The sequence below is a fragment of the Tauraco erythrolophus genome, chromosome 6 (assembly GCF_009769465.1).
Source record: "Tauraco erythrolophus isolate bTauEry1 chromosome 6, bTauEry1.pri, whole genome shotgun sequence".
Lineage (NCBI taxonomy): Eukaryota > Metazoa > Chordata > Aves > Musophagiformes > Musophagidae > Tauraco > Tauraco erythrolophus.
The window spans coordinates 6,603,599-6,616,166 of NC_141470.1; the positions used below are offsets into that span (position 1 = coordinate 6,603,599).

Here is a 12,568-nt window from a genome sequence, read left to right on the forward strand (position 1 = left end):
CCGAGCGGCCGCCCCGGTGCCGGCCCGCCGCCTCCGCCGCTCTCCTTGCCCGGAACAAAGGCAGCCCGTGTGCCAGCTTCCCGCGGCCGGCACCGGCAGGGCCCCCCCCGCTCCCTTTGTGCGGAGACCGGCGCTCGGCCCGTCCGCGGGGTCTCTACCGAGGCACGGCTCGGGTCTCCGGCTCCGCCTCCCGGCGGCAGCCCCGTGCCGGCCGTCCGGGCTCCCCTTATGCCCGGAATCTCATCTGCCCGCGCCTTTGTTCTGGCGGGGAGGGGGCTGCGTGCCCGAGGAGGGTCAGTGTGCGGGTGGAGCCGGCAGCTCCCCGTGATGGAGCCGCTCCGAGCCTCGGCACAGCCCCACGGAGCCGCCCGCCGCAGCTCGCAAGCGGCGCTGGAACGCTGCTAGGGGCGGCACGGCCCTGCCGCGGCCCGTCCCGGGGCTCTGGGCTCAGCCGGCTGCTTTTTCTGTAGTCCCGTTGTTACGGAGCAGCAGCTCCGCCGGCTTTGTGCGAGGAGCCGGTGACTTCCCGCGGCGGGGGCAGCTCCCGTGGGCCCTCGGAGCGGGGCCGGGTCAGCGCCTGGAAGTTCGGGGGGTGGCTGGCATCTGCGCGGCATAGGTATCTTGCTTCCCTGCAGCGAGGCACCCGTGTTGTGCCCTGGGCTTGGAAGGAGGGAGCCGGGACAAACCGGCTTCCTCTGATTGTTGGAGAGAGGGCTGGAGCTGCCTCCCTCTTCGGCCAGGGCTTGGTGCCCGGGCTCTTCCGCGGAGCTGGTGACAATGGGGGCAGCAAGGTGTCACCTGGGGGGCCTGAGCTGTCCGGCTGCCACAGGGACCTCCTGTCCCAGGCCGTGGCACCCAGCCTTGTGCAGGCTCCTGCCCCGCCGACAATGAGCTGGAGGGTCTGGGCGCGTGGAGTGTCGTGGTGGTATTGGAATACAGCTGCCTGCGGTTCCGCCTGACGCCCCCCCTGCGCTGTGCCGGTGCTTTTGGACTTGGCTGCACGGGTTTTGGTGTGGAATTGAGAGCAGGCTGGTCCTCGGCTTTGCAGAGAGCAGGGGAGAGTGCAGCACCTCCAGGACACAGGTGCGCTGGGAATGCTGTGGTCAGTGGTCGCAGCTTGCGTTTGAAACTTCCGTTCCTGTGCCTTGCTCTTCCTCCTTCGAGAAGCTCTCCTGGATGTGGTGAGGTGGGGGAGAGCGGCTGGCTGGCGGCTTGCAGGCTCCTGTCTCCGATGCCCACAACACGTGCTCCTGTGTGTGACGGATCTGCTGGGGTTCCCGCTGGAGGAGCGGAGCAGCGTCCCCGAGGTCTGTGGGAGGCAGTGTGCTGGGAAGAGCCCGAGCAGGGCGATTGTTAGTCTTCCGCACGGTTACCCTGCCTGCTCTGTCCTGCTCCCATTGCTTTCTTGAGGCAGGTTCTCTTACCTGTCAGTGTTTACTTGTGCATTTTAAAGGGAAAAAAAAAAAGCGCAATTCCTAAAAAGAATTCTTCTTCCACTTGGCTGAACTTGGCTGGGACTCTGTTGCGTGCAAATGACTGTCCTTTGCGATGTGCGGCGTTGGTTGGAATCTTGCGCAGAGCCTTCCTGGAAGGGGTGGGAGGATGAAAGTGCTCTCTTAGTGCAGCGTGCCGGGCTTGTCCGGGCTGCCGCAGAGGGGTGAGCCTCCTCCCTTCCGACTCGGAGGTCAGGCCCCAATCTCTGTGGCCGAGGAGCCCTTGTGGCCATCCCTTCCCTAAAGATGGGCTGGGAGTCAGACGTACGGTCCAGCCCAGACTATGCAGCTGGTGTCTCTGTCCCTGGATCGCCTCTCATCTCTTCCCTCCTCCAGCCTCTGGCATGGAGATAAAACCTCGGTCCATTTTATCTGCACTGGGGGTGGCTTTAGGACACCCAGAAAATAACAGCCTAGCTTGTACTGTGCCTGGAGGGCTGTTGGCTTCTCAAAACAGCTCACCAGTGTCTGTGACCTTAGGGGAGAGTGCTGGTTAAATCTCTTGGCTTCTTTTCCCAACAACCCCTCATAACTGCCTTTCATTTGCTGCTGGCAAGGACAGAGCCCTTTCCCAAGACTGCGGTGGAGCCATCTCCAGGGAAGTACAGAGCTCTCCTGGCTCCGAAAGCCTGGGTCTCTGTAGCGTGGTGGTTTTCCCCCCCGTCCCTGCCCTGCTGACAGTGAGGAGCAGAGCCGGGAAGCTGCTTTGGGTCCATAAAAGGCAACAGGTGTTGCCTGGATGCGGTGACAAAACCCAAACCTGTTGGGTGATTCAGGCGGCTCTGCTGTGTGTGACACAGGGCTTGGCCGGTGGAGGAGGTTGTCCTCTGGCACAGAGCGCAGGAATGCGTCCTGGTGCAAGGCTGTTGGGAAGGGGCTGGATTTACGAGCTCTCGACCAAAGTCCTCCAGTTCTCCAAGGTGGCCACAACAACCTTCTCTGTGCTTCTTGCCATCTGAGGAGGCTGTTGGGGGGGAAACTGTTTCTCTGAGCCAGTTCTTGCACTGGAAACTCCCAGCAGCAGGCCGATGAGTCTGTCCGGCTCCTGCCTGTCTTGTGCTCGTTGCTAATCCGCCTTCCTTCCCCCCGGGAGGGCTGCTGCTGTTGCGTGTCCTGCTGCTGCCGCCGGCTCAGCACAGGGCGCCTGTCCTGTGCCCGTCCCGCCCAGCGACCGCAGCGAGCGGGGCTGCCCTGCGGATTTGCTTGCCCGGAGATGAGCTTCCCTGCAAGGGGGCAGTGGCAGAGGAGCAGTGTGTGCCCAGAAGCTTGTCCCCATGTCCCCAGCCTTGTGCTGCAGCTCCTCAGCGACTTTGTGCTGTGGGGCTCCTACCCGCTGCAAAAATGCCCCTGGGCACCTGATCTGGGCTGGGCGCTTCCCCCAGGAGTTTCGTTGCCCGATATTTGAGTTGACGGGGGAGCGGAGTTTCTGTTGTGAAACCACCTTTTGGTGTGGCAGAAGGTGGGGGTGGCTGTGGGGGGCTGCTGGTGGGCGGGTGTACGGGTGTCCTGGCTGGCCGCAGGGCTTGGCGGAATGGTCTTAGCGGGGTGCTCGTCCCAGCAGGAGTGGGTGGCATTCCAGTGTGAGCAGGGAAGGGTCTGGGCAGGTTGGGGCAGGGGGGTGAGCCCTGGGAACCACTCTCCTGTAGCCTGGCCGGGGGCCTGGTGCAGTCTGGGGGATGCTTCCTAAACATCTGCAGCTCCAGGGTTGGCACGCGAGCGTCCTGTTCCAGAGTGGCTCGGGCTTCGGTGGTGGCGGTGTGCCGGGCTCACGCATGCGAGGGCAGGAGCTGTTTCCGTGCCTCCGTCCCAGCCCCGATGGCTCCTGTTCCTCTGGGCGTTGTCCCTGATCACAGCAAACGCTGCTCAAAGTTCACCAGGTTCCTCCTGGTGGGTGCGGGCAGCCTGGAAGCGGTGTGAGCCTCACCTGTCTCGGCCGCTTCCTTGGGAGCTGGTGGCACGGAAGAGGGGTGCAGGTGCCGGGCAGGGGGTGGGAGGCAGCTGGGACGTGGCAGCGCAAGGAGCCACTCTCCCCTCACGAGGCATTGGTGCCCCCAGAAGCACCTCCTGGGCAGGAGCATGGTGCCCGTGGTGGCACTTGGGTAGCCTCGGAGCAGGTGAACATGGAGAACCGCTTCCCACCCTGGCGGGGAGGAGGAAGGCGTCGCGCTGTCCTCGGCTGACGCCTCTTCCTCTCGCCCCTGTCTCACGCGGTGCTGGCGCTGGTCTTTTTGGAGAAGAGCTCCCAGATCTCTTGGCTGCGCCCCGGCCAGTGCTCCCAGCTCCTCTCCTGGCCCGGTAGGACGAGGGGGACGGCGGTGCCGGGCAGTTCCTGCGCACCCGTAGCCATGCAGGGCGAGAGGGAGTGTGTCGAACTGCAAAGACGAGTTTTTCCGACCGGGAAGGGTGGGTCGCCGGTCGTGTTTGCATGCTGCTGGCAGGCCCCTTGCCCAGCAGAGTAACGCATTCTTGCGAGCGTGTTGCTGCACGCCGCGCTGCTTGCCGTGCCTGGCGTCGGCTGCGGGCAGGCTGGCTCGCTCCGGGGGAGCGGGATGTCATCCCGCCTCGTGCTCACCAGGATCTGATGGGGAGGAGGGGGACAGCCTGGTGGTGCTCCTGGGAGAAGTCCCCTCTGATGTGGGGAGGCTGCCTGCTCCGGGCTGGCACTGTAGCCCTCCTTCCCTGCTGCTTCTCTGTTTTTTTTCCTCTGCTTTTCCCTGCAGGAGGGAGCTCCCAGTGCCCCGCAGCTCCTCTCCAGAGCACACTGCTGTGGCACACAGGGAAAGCTGCTCTCCCTTCGCCTCTGCCCAGTGTCTGTCTCCGGGAGCTGGCTTGGGTGGAAAAACACTTCCCTTCTCTGTTCTCCTTCTTTCGGCAGCGAGAGGAGCCTCCCTGGGCAGGGCAGGTGGGTGGGCCGGGGGGGTTGAAGCTGTGACAGCAGTCTTATGCTGGGAGGGTGGGTGCTTGTGGCTCAGCTTCCCAGGGATGTCCTTGTCCTGCCTCTGGGAGCCTTGGGAACACCACGAAGTGTCAGGTGGCCCTGTCTGTGTGCCCGTGGGCCAGTGGAGTTGTGCAGCCTTAGCAGATGTGGTGCTGGAGCTGTGCTGTTGGTGCCTCATCGGCTTCATGGGCAACAAGCCCATCTCTAGGCCATGGTGGGCACAGCTGTGTCCTCATGAGGTTGGAAAACAGCGTCTTCCACCCTCTGCTTAGAAGATACTCCCCGCCCTGGACAGGAATGTGATACCACCATGGATGAGGAGCCCTCGTTTGCATTCTTTGGAGGCAGGACGGTGGTCTCTTGGGTGGACCATGCCGACCTCCTGGCTGGCACGGCTGGCCAAGGCTGGCCTGGTTCCAGGGTGCCTGCATGCAGACCGAGGGCAGCAGGGAGCGGCCCTTGGCAGGACGTCGTGTTTAGAAGCTTACGGGAAAGGGAAGTCACTATGTCATCTCCTGTCTGACCAGGAAATGCAGGTTTCCTTCCCTTCAGCTCGCGCAGGAGCCTGGAAAACCGCTTCTGAGTGAGCAGGTTGGGGGAGCAGTAGCCAGATGTGGCACCAGCAAACCGCCTGGGCAGAGGGCTGGGGTCAGACAAAGCCCCGCTGTTCCTCTGAGCGCGGCCTGGCCTGCCATCTTGTTTGTCCCCCGCCGCTGTGTGCGAGCGCTGGCTCGTGCCAGCCCGGGCACGCACCCTGCCTGGCCACGGGCACTGAGGGCAGTCGGAGCAGCGTGGGGGGCTTGCTGTTACCGTGCCGCAGGGCAGCAGCCCCCTTCCCCACCCCCAGCCGTGACTCAGTCCTTGGCTCTTGCCCGACGCTTCTCCAGTGGCTTTCCTTCACCCATTCATTACTGCTCTTGGCAGGGCCCTCCAAGTCATCCCAGAGCGCAGACGGACGCGTGCAATTAGAGAGCCGGGCACCTGGTGAGGTCATGCCGAGCGGAGCGGGGGTTTTCGGCCCGGCCCCTGGGTGATTCGTGCGGTGACTCAGCCCGTGGCCGCCCTACCTGCTCCGGGAGTCTGGGCTGGCCGGGGCGAGGGGCGGGCAGGGGGGTCCAGCTCTGCTGCAAGGGCAGCGTGGCTTAATCTCGACAATTCCCTCCGTGCCGCTCCCGGACCAAACATTACTTCACCGCCTGCCTGTTTGCTCAGCCCAGGGAGGGGAGAGGTGTGTGCGTGTCTGGCAGAGGGGAGGGTGCCCTGTCTGTCGTGGGCCGGGGAGATCCTGTGTGGGGTCGCTGGGGTGGGTGGAGGGCCCTGGGCTCCTGCCCTTCTCTGTGTCCTTGGTGACCTGAATGCTCCTTGCGGGGAAGCCGGGTAGCGTGGGCTGGGCTGGGTGCTCTCCAGAGGGGCCCAGTGATGCGCTTCCTGTAGCGCTGGTGGCGTGATTCCCACTGTGCTTCCAGTCCCCGGTGCCTTTGTGTGCACTGGTTGGAGCAGCGTAACTGGAGTTGGGGCCAGGCCCTGGGTCCAGCCTGGCTGCAGGTGTCGGGAGAGGAAATGATCTCCAATGGCTTCTCTGGGAAGAGGGACGCGGGGCTGTGGTGAGGGCTGTGTGCTGGGGAAGGGGGCCTGAATCCATGTGCCCGGGTGCTGGGCTGACAGTGGGTCATCTTGCTGCCCTGCATCCCAGGCTCTGCGGGCAGGGGCTGGTGGTGGTGGTGCTGGCTGCCAGCTGCAGGCAACTGTGCCTGTGGCTTCCCTTAATCCTGCTGGGAACGCTGGCCTCTCTGCTTGGGGGCAGCCAGCAGCAGGTGTGAGCCCCCGAGGAGCAAAATCCACCCCCTGGGACGTGGTGCCAGAGCAGCTTCGCCCCCTCTGGCATGTCCCCCCCACCTCGGGCTGGGGGAGGCAGCTCCCATGGCACGGCAGCCGCAGGTTTGATCGAGGGGACTTTGCTCCCTGGGCCCTGCTGGCACAGCCTTATCTCGGCGGAGCCGCGCTGCTGTTTGCTTTCGCTGCAGGAGAGGCGGCCGGATGGGAAAGTTCAGCGGGGGGAGGCAGGGTGAAGGGCAGGGGGCTGGCGGGGCTGCAGCCCGGGGGGCAGCACCCATCTTTGGCGTGACACCGGGGGCTGGTGGGGCACCTTGGCACCTGGCGGCCCCCGGCCGGGTGGCTGCCCCAGCGGCCCACCCGCCCCTGCTGGGGCTGGGCTGGCGGCTCCGGGGGGCTGCAGCTCCCTTTGCCCGCGCCAGGCCCTGGAGCCGCCCTGGGGAAGCCGGAGCCCACTGGCCACGCAGCGTGGCCGGCCCCGGGCCGGCTCTGGCCCTGTTCCCGGAACGCGGTGCTGGGTGTTTGGCCGCCGGGGCCTGGCGCTACCGTGACAGGAAGCGGGAGCGCCGGGGAGGGCGGCGGGCGGCCGGGCTGTGCCTGTGAAATGCCTTTGTCCCCGGCGAGCGCTCAGCTGCGGGTTCCCACGGGGCGCAGAGAGCCGCCTTTGTGCTGCCGAGGGGCTCCCGGCACGGGAACGGCATGGGCCCGGTGCCCGCTGGGTGCGGAGGGGTGGCAGGGACCCCCCCCCCGGGGAGGGGGAAACTTGTGTGGCGGGGCCCGGCGGGCGCGGGGCTCTCGGGGCGGCGGGACGCTGCTGATGGGAGGGCTCTGGCCCCGCGGCTGCCTGCTCGGGGATGGTGGGTGGACGGCGTGAGCCCGGTGGCTCGGCCGCCATCCTGCTGGGAGGGGACGCTCGTCCTCCCTTCCCCGAGAGTGCCAAGGGAAGCTCGGGGCTCCCTTCCGCTTGCCGTGGTGCCAGTGGGTTCCTCCCATGCTGTGTCCCGGCTGCGCTTGGGATCGGGGCGAGCGGCTCCCCGGGAGGAGGAGGCCAGCTGCCCCACGGCCGCATTCCGGCATTCCATTGGAACGATGGCCGACCCCGCACTGCTCGTTTCCGCCGCCTCCCTCTCCGTATCCCGCTGGGGCAGCGAGTGGCACTGGGCTGGTGGCCTCAGCCAGGCCCGGGATGGAGCCCTTCCGCAGGGGATGGCTGTGACCCCCGGCTGTGTCCAGACCTGTCCTTCGAACCCATGGGCCCGGTGCGTTCCCGGGCCCTGCCCTCACTGGGGGAGGGAGCGACCCACGGCCGCCATCCTCTGCTCCAGCTCCAGCCGGCGGCGCGGCCCCACCCTGCCCTTATCTCCCACCTTATCGCCTTGCTGGCCACTGGCCCGCTCCCATACACGGAGCGGTGCCATGTCCCTGCTTGCAGCCCCGCAGGTACCTCCCCCCTCCAAGGGAGGGTTTCCCAACCCAGCTACGTGGCCTTCGTCCCCGGCGCTGGGGTGGCAGGCGAGGTGGCGATCCCGCCGCCAGTCCAACCGGTTGGGCGTGAAGGTGGAGGCGAGCGGCTCCCTTCCCGCTGCCACCCGAGGCGGCTGCTCCTGGCACTTCACCCGCCTGGCTCCTGCCAGGGCTGGGTCCCTTGGGCATGGCTCCCCCTGGGGCGGGTGGGGCTGGACCGAGGCAGGCAGGTGCCCAAGGCAGTGTCCAACTCGCCCGCGGGATCAGCCCTTTCCTGCCCGGTTGCCCGCCAGCCTGTCCAAAGTCCATTGCGGCCATGCTCTGTACCCTGCCTCCCAGGAGAGCCCTGCCAGTGGGAGCCAGCAGCCTGGAGCATGGGCACGTTCCTGCCTCTGGGGTGGTGGGAGAGAAACAGCCATGGGCAAAACTCTCCATCGCCTGCGTGGGGACATGGAAGCTGCTGCCCAGCACTGACTGTCCTGCTTCCCCCGTGGCCTGAGGGCTGTCGTGCTCTCCTGAACTGGATGCAGAAGCAGATGCAATGGGGATGGGCTCAGGCCCGTGGGCTCCCTGCCCAACGCCCTGCCAACCTGCTGCACCCTGGCTGGCGCTAGTCCGTGCCACCTCGGGCGGGCTGAGGTCTGAGGACCGATGTGCCAGCCTGGACCCTGTGCTCAGGTGGTGGAAAGGTGCCAAAGATGTGGACTCATTTATTTTTTAGCTAATTGAGACTGACCAGGAGCCTGTGGTGAATTAGCAGGGCTGTGAACCTGCGCGGGGCGAGCAAGCGTAATGCGCTGCAGGCGCTCGGACAATTGCTGGCTTGAATTATTGATGGGGTTTCTGGTTTTCCTAAGTGCATCGTGGTAGGCAGCTGGAACCAGGAGAATTTGTTGTGTTCTCTCTCGAGGCCGGGGGATCTGGTGCTGAGAGCTGTTGATGTTCGCTTGTGAAGGGTGGGCAGCCAGCTGGCTCTCCTGAGTCCCTCAAATCGTTAGGGCAGAGGGAACGAGTTGAGCGATGCTGCCGTTCTTGTGCCAGGGACTGTGGTGGAGCAGGAGCAGGTTCCTCAGGCAGCGCGTCCCTTCTCGTCAGCCCAATGGGTGGGTCTGGCCTGGAAACCTGGAGCTTCCGATGTCCCCACAGGGGCTCAACCAGGCTGGATGAGGGGCCTAGTCCCTCCTGGCTCTGGTCACGGCGGGTGGCGAGGAGCTGGAGAAGGGCTCCTTTGCTCGTGCGTTGCAGTAGGGAGAGGGGCTGCGAGGGGTGTCCAGCCGTTTGCTTAACTGGTGCCCAGGGGACACAGACGGGCAGCAAAGCTGCAGGGAGGGCTGGGACTCGGCCGCTGGAGCTGACGTGAGCGTGCCCCGCTCCCCGGTGGCAGGGGGCTGTTGGGAGGGAGCACCCAGGGGCAGGGCTGGGGTGGTGGGGGTGGCTTCTGGCTGTCCAGGTGCTTGGGCTGAACTTTGCCCAAAATCCTCCGTGCTGAGGGAGCGGCCTCACCCCAGGGATCCCAGGACTGCTGGGTGATAGCTCTCTGGGGACTCGGGGTGCGGAGCGGGTCCTTGGAAAGACCCACGTGGAGGGCTGTGTGCTGGAGATGTGCTGCAGCGGGTGCTATCTGTTGAGCCGCTTGCCCATGTCTTATCTGCTGGATCGTGTCCGTTCTCCCTGGCCCGTGGTGTCCAGTTCCCCATCTGCCAGTTTGGTCTGGGCCTGGGGGTTGACCTTTCTGTGGCTGACAGGGAAGCGCTCCTAGGGGAGCCTTGAGGGCTCCCACTCCAACCTCTGGCAGTGGAGGGTGCAGGTGAGCTCCAGGTGGGCATGGCTGTGGTTTGGCCCTGGAAATTGTTTTTCCAGGCAAAGGATCTGTTCTGGAGAAAAGCAATCCCTCTGAAAAGCCAGGGCAAGGGGTTTGGGAAAAATGTGCCATGGCAAAGCTCCCCCAGTGGAAGAGCTCCGGCGGGCTTGGTCCGGATTTGGGGTGTCTTTCTGGCTACTGCCAAGCCTTTGGTCCAGCTGGGAAGGTGACGGTGGTCCCTGCGGAGGGAAGCTCTGTGCACACACCCTGGCTCCTGGCTGCCTCCCCGCCATCCGGGAGGCCCTCCTCCGAAGGCACCGTGCAGTGGACATCTCTCTGGTGGACCTGTGCTGGCTTCAGGCCTCTGGGCACAGCACAGGGTTGTTCTGGTGCCGGGCAGTTGGGAGATAAGGCCAGAGGGATTGTGATGTGAAGCGTTCTGGGTAGCTAGGGGAGTCCCTGGGGGTCCCCTCTTGCCCTTAGCGATGGGGGAAGTGCTCCGGGGTGTGTTTTGTCTTTAGGCTTTTGGTTTTGCCCTGAACCAAGACAGCTGAAATATTTTTGGCTTGCTGGGGTTTTTAAGTAACGGGTGTGTCAGCGAGTGCCTCTCTCGTGATGAAAAGGCTTCCATGCGGCTGTCCTCATGGATGGTCAGGGTCTGGCTTCGGAAAAATGCTCTTCAGAGGCCGGGGAGGAGGAGGGGAGAGCGGGCGCAAAGCGATCCCTGGAATTTCACCCTTGCGGGATCCGGCGTGCTTGGTTTCGAGCCGTCAGGAGCAGCCCGCGGGCTGGTGGATCGCTGCGTAGCCAAGGCTGTCCTCTTCCCTCCCCTCTTGCTTCGGAGGTGACTGGGAGGCAGCGGGGGGGCTGTGCTGCGCCCAGGAAGCCCCTGTCCCCGAAATGCCGTTGTGCAAACCGCCGTGGGAGGGATTTGGGGCAGATCCCTCTCTGCTGGGGGGGTGTAAGGCCGAGTGGCTGTTGGGGGTTTGCGCGATGGCAGCCGTCGCGGAACAGCGCGCTCCAGCCCGGGATGGCACCGGCGTGTGTCAGCGGGGAGAGCCGGGGGCAGCGCTCGCGAACCTCTCCGGACCTGGCGCTGCCTCTCGGTAATTATGTCTTTAATCCCGGATGGATGAAGACTGGATGGCTGGAAGGAGAGCGGAGGGAGGTGGTGTGTCCCGATGGCGGAGGCCCCAGGAGGGGATCTGAGAGAGCCCCCTTGGGCAGCGGGTGCCCTGTCCTGCTGGCACCTCTTGCCCATGATGGAGCCATGCCACCGTTCCAGGCAGGAGCAACAACCACAGGTGCAGGGCAGGCTCCAGAGTTGCCACCCCACTGCTTAACGTGGCCCGATTCTGTGGAGGGACCCTCAGGTGGCCACTCCTGAGCACCTGCCGGTCGGTGGGTCTGCAGAGCTGCGGTTGCACCCAGCCCAGACCTCAGCCCAGCCTCTCTGCTGGCTGCCCTGGTGTGACCGACCCCCGAAAGCCCCCTCGGCCACCCCCTCTCCGCGGGGCTTTCTGCTCTGGGCTGGTGGCCCAAAGGGGAAGGAGGACCTGTGCGTGTGCCCGCAGCCTCCCTGGGCTGGGCTGGGGGGGCAGCTGTGCGTGCAAGGGGACCGGGCGAGCTGGCGGGTGAGGGACCTGGCCTGTTCCTTCCCCTGCTGTTGTCTTTGCTCCCCGTGGAAGGGACGGGAAGGAAACAGCCTCGCAGCTGCTCTGGCCCCTTATCTGGGGCCCTTCGCGGCCCCGTGAGTTTCATTGTTAGCTTCCATGTTCTCCGGGCCGTGTTCCCAGGGGGCGTGCGGAGGTGGGGACCCGGGGCCGGGGAGGTGCTGCCGGCTGCGCAGGGCTGGAGGAATCTGCTGGACTTGCTGTCTCTTCTCTATGTGCCTTCTCACGGCGGCAAGCCCCGCTGGTCTGTGCTCGCCGCTCCGTGCGCAGGCTGCTTGTGAGCAGGCGAGCCTGTTTGCAGGAGCAGGGACTCAGCTCAACCCCTCCTTGGAGCCAGCGTGCTGGCTTCATCCTCCTGCGCCCCAAAAATCTGCCTCTTCTGTGTAGAGACAGTTGAGAGCGTGCTGGGGAGCTGATCCATCGCAGTACAGCTGCCTGGGCACGGTCGTGTCCTGGAGGATCCCTTCTCCGTAGCAGGGTGTTCCTCTCTTTTCACAAGGACTTGGTGAAGTACCATGCTGGAATCACAGCGAGCCAGTGGGGCTTCTGGCTGGGGTTTGGGATGCTGCGGGTGCAGAGGGTGTCTGGGTGGTGGGACTGCTGACCTGCTGGAGAAGTCTGGGATGTGGCAAGGAGATGCTCCCCCTTTCTTGGGGCAGAGTGCCTGGGCTGCCCTTCCCCAGCACCTGCCAGCTGCAGCAGCCTCCATCCTCCTCGGGATGCCCACCAAAAATGGGGAGCGTTTGACTCGAGGATGTGTCAGCACTGTTCCGGGACGCACCACGCCTCTCCGCCAGCGGATCTCTGGTGCGAATCCGTGGGGCAAGCGAGGCCTGGGAGCAGCAAGGGTCGGAGCCATCCCTGCGTTTCCATACAAGGCTCGGGAAGGGAAATCTGTTGGAAAAAGCCCTCGGGTGTACCTGTGGCAAGGTGGGAGGAGTGGAAAGCTGTGTGCGTGAGCCAAGAGTCATGTCTGGGAGCCTCTGAAAGCTGCTTGGGCTCCCGAGCCGAGGGTGGTGGGCTGCGTTCCTCCTGGCGAGTGTCCCGGCCCGCGTTGGGCTGGGGCAGGGCACCGGCGGCCGAAGCAGCCTGGAGTGGGTGCGCGCATGCCACAGCTTCGTCTCTTGCTGGGCACCGCATGGGCACGAGTAAAGAACTGGCTTTTTTTTTATTCATGAAGGCAGATTACAGGGTGGCAGCGTCCAGATGTTCAAACGTGCTGCGAGCGGCCTCCAAAGCACTTGGAAAAAATCCACTCTGCTTCCCTGGACTCTGTCATGGTGTTGCCGTGGTTTCTGATAAGCACCAGGGTGGCCCATGTCCAAGGGAAGCTTTGGGCAGGCAGAGCCATGGGGAGGAGCGGGCT

At 64.9% G+C, this 12,568-nt stretch overlaps 1 protein-coding gene across 2 annotated transcripts in view; it reads left to right on the forward strand.

The window, feature by feature from the left end:
* Nucleotides 1–12,568, forward strand: part of CTNND1 (catenin delta 1) — a 28,575-nt gene that overhangs the window by 380 nt on the left and 15,627 nt on the right. The gene's annotated exons all lie outside the window — the stretch shown is intronic.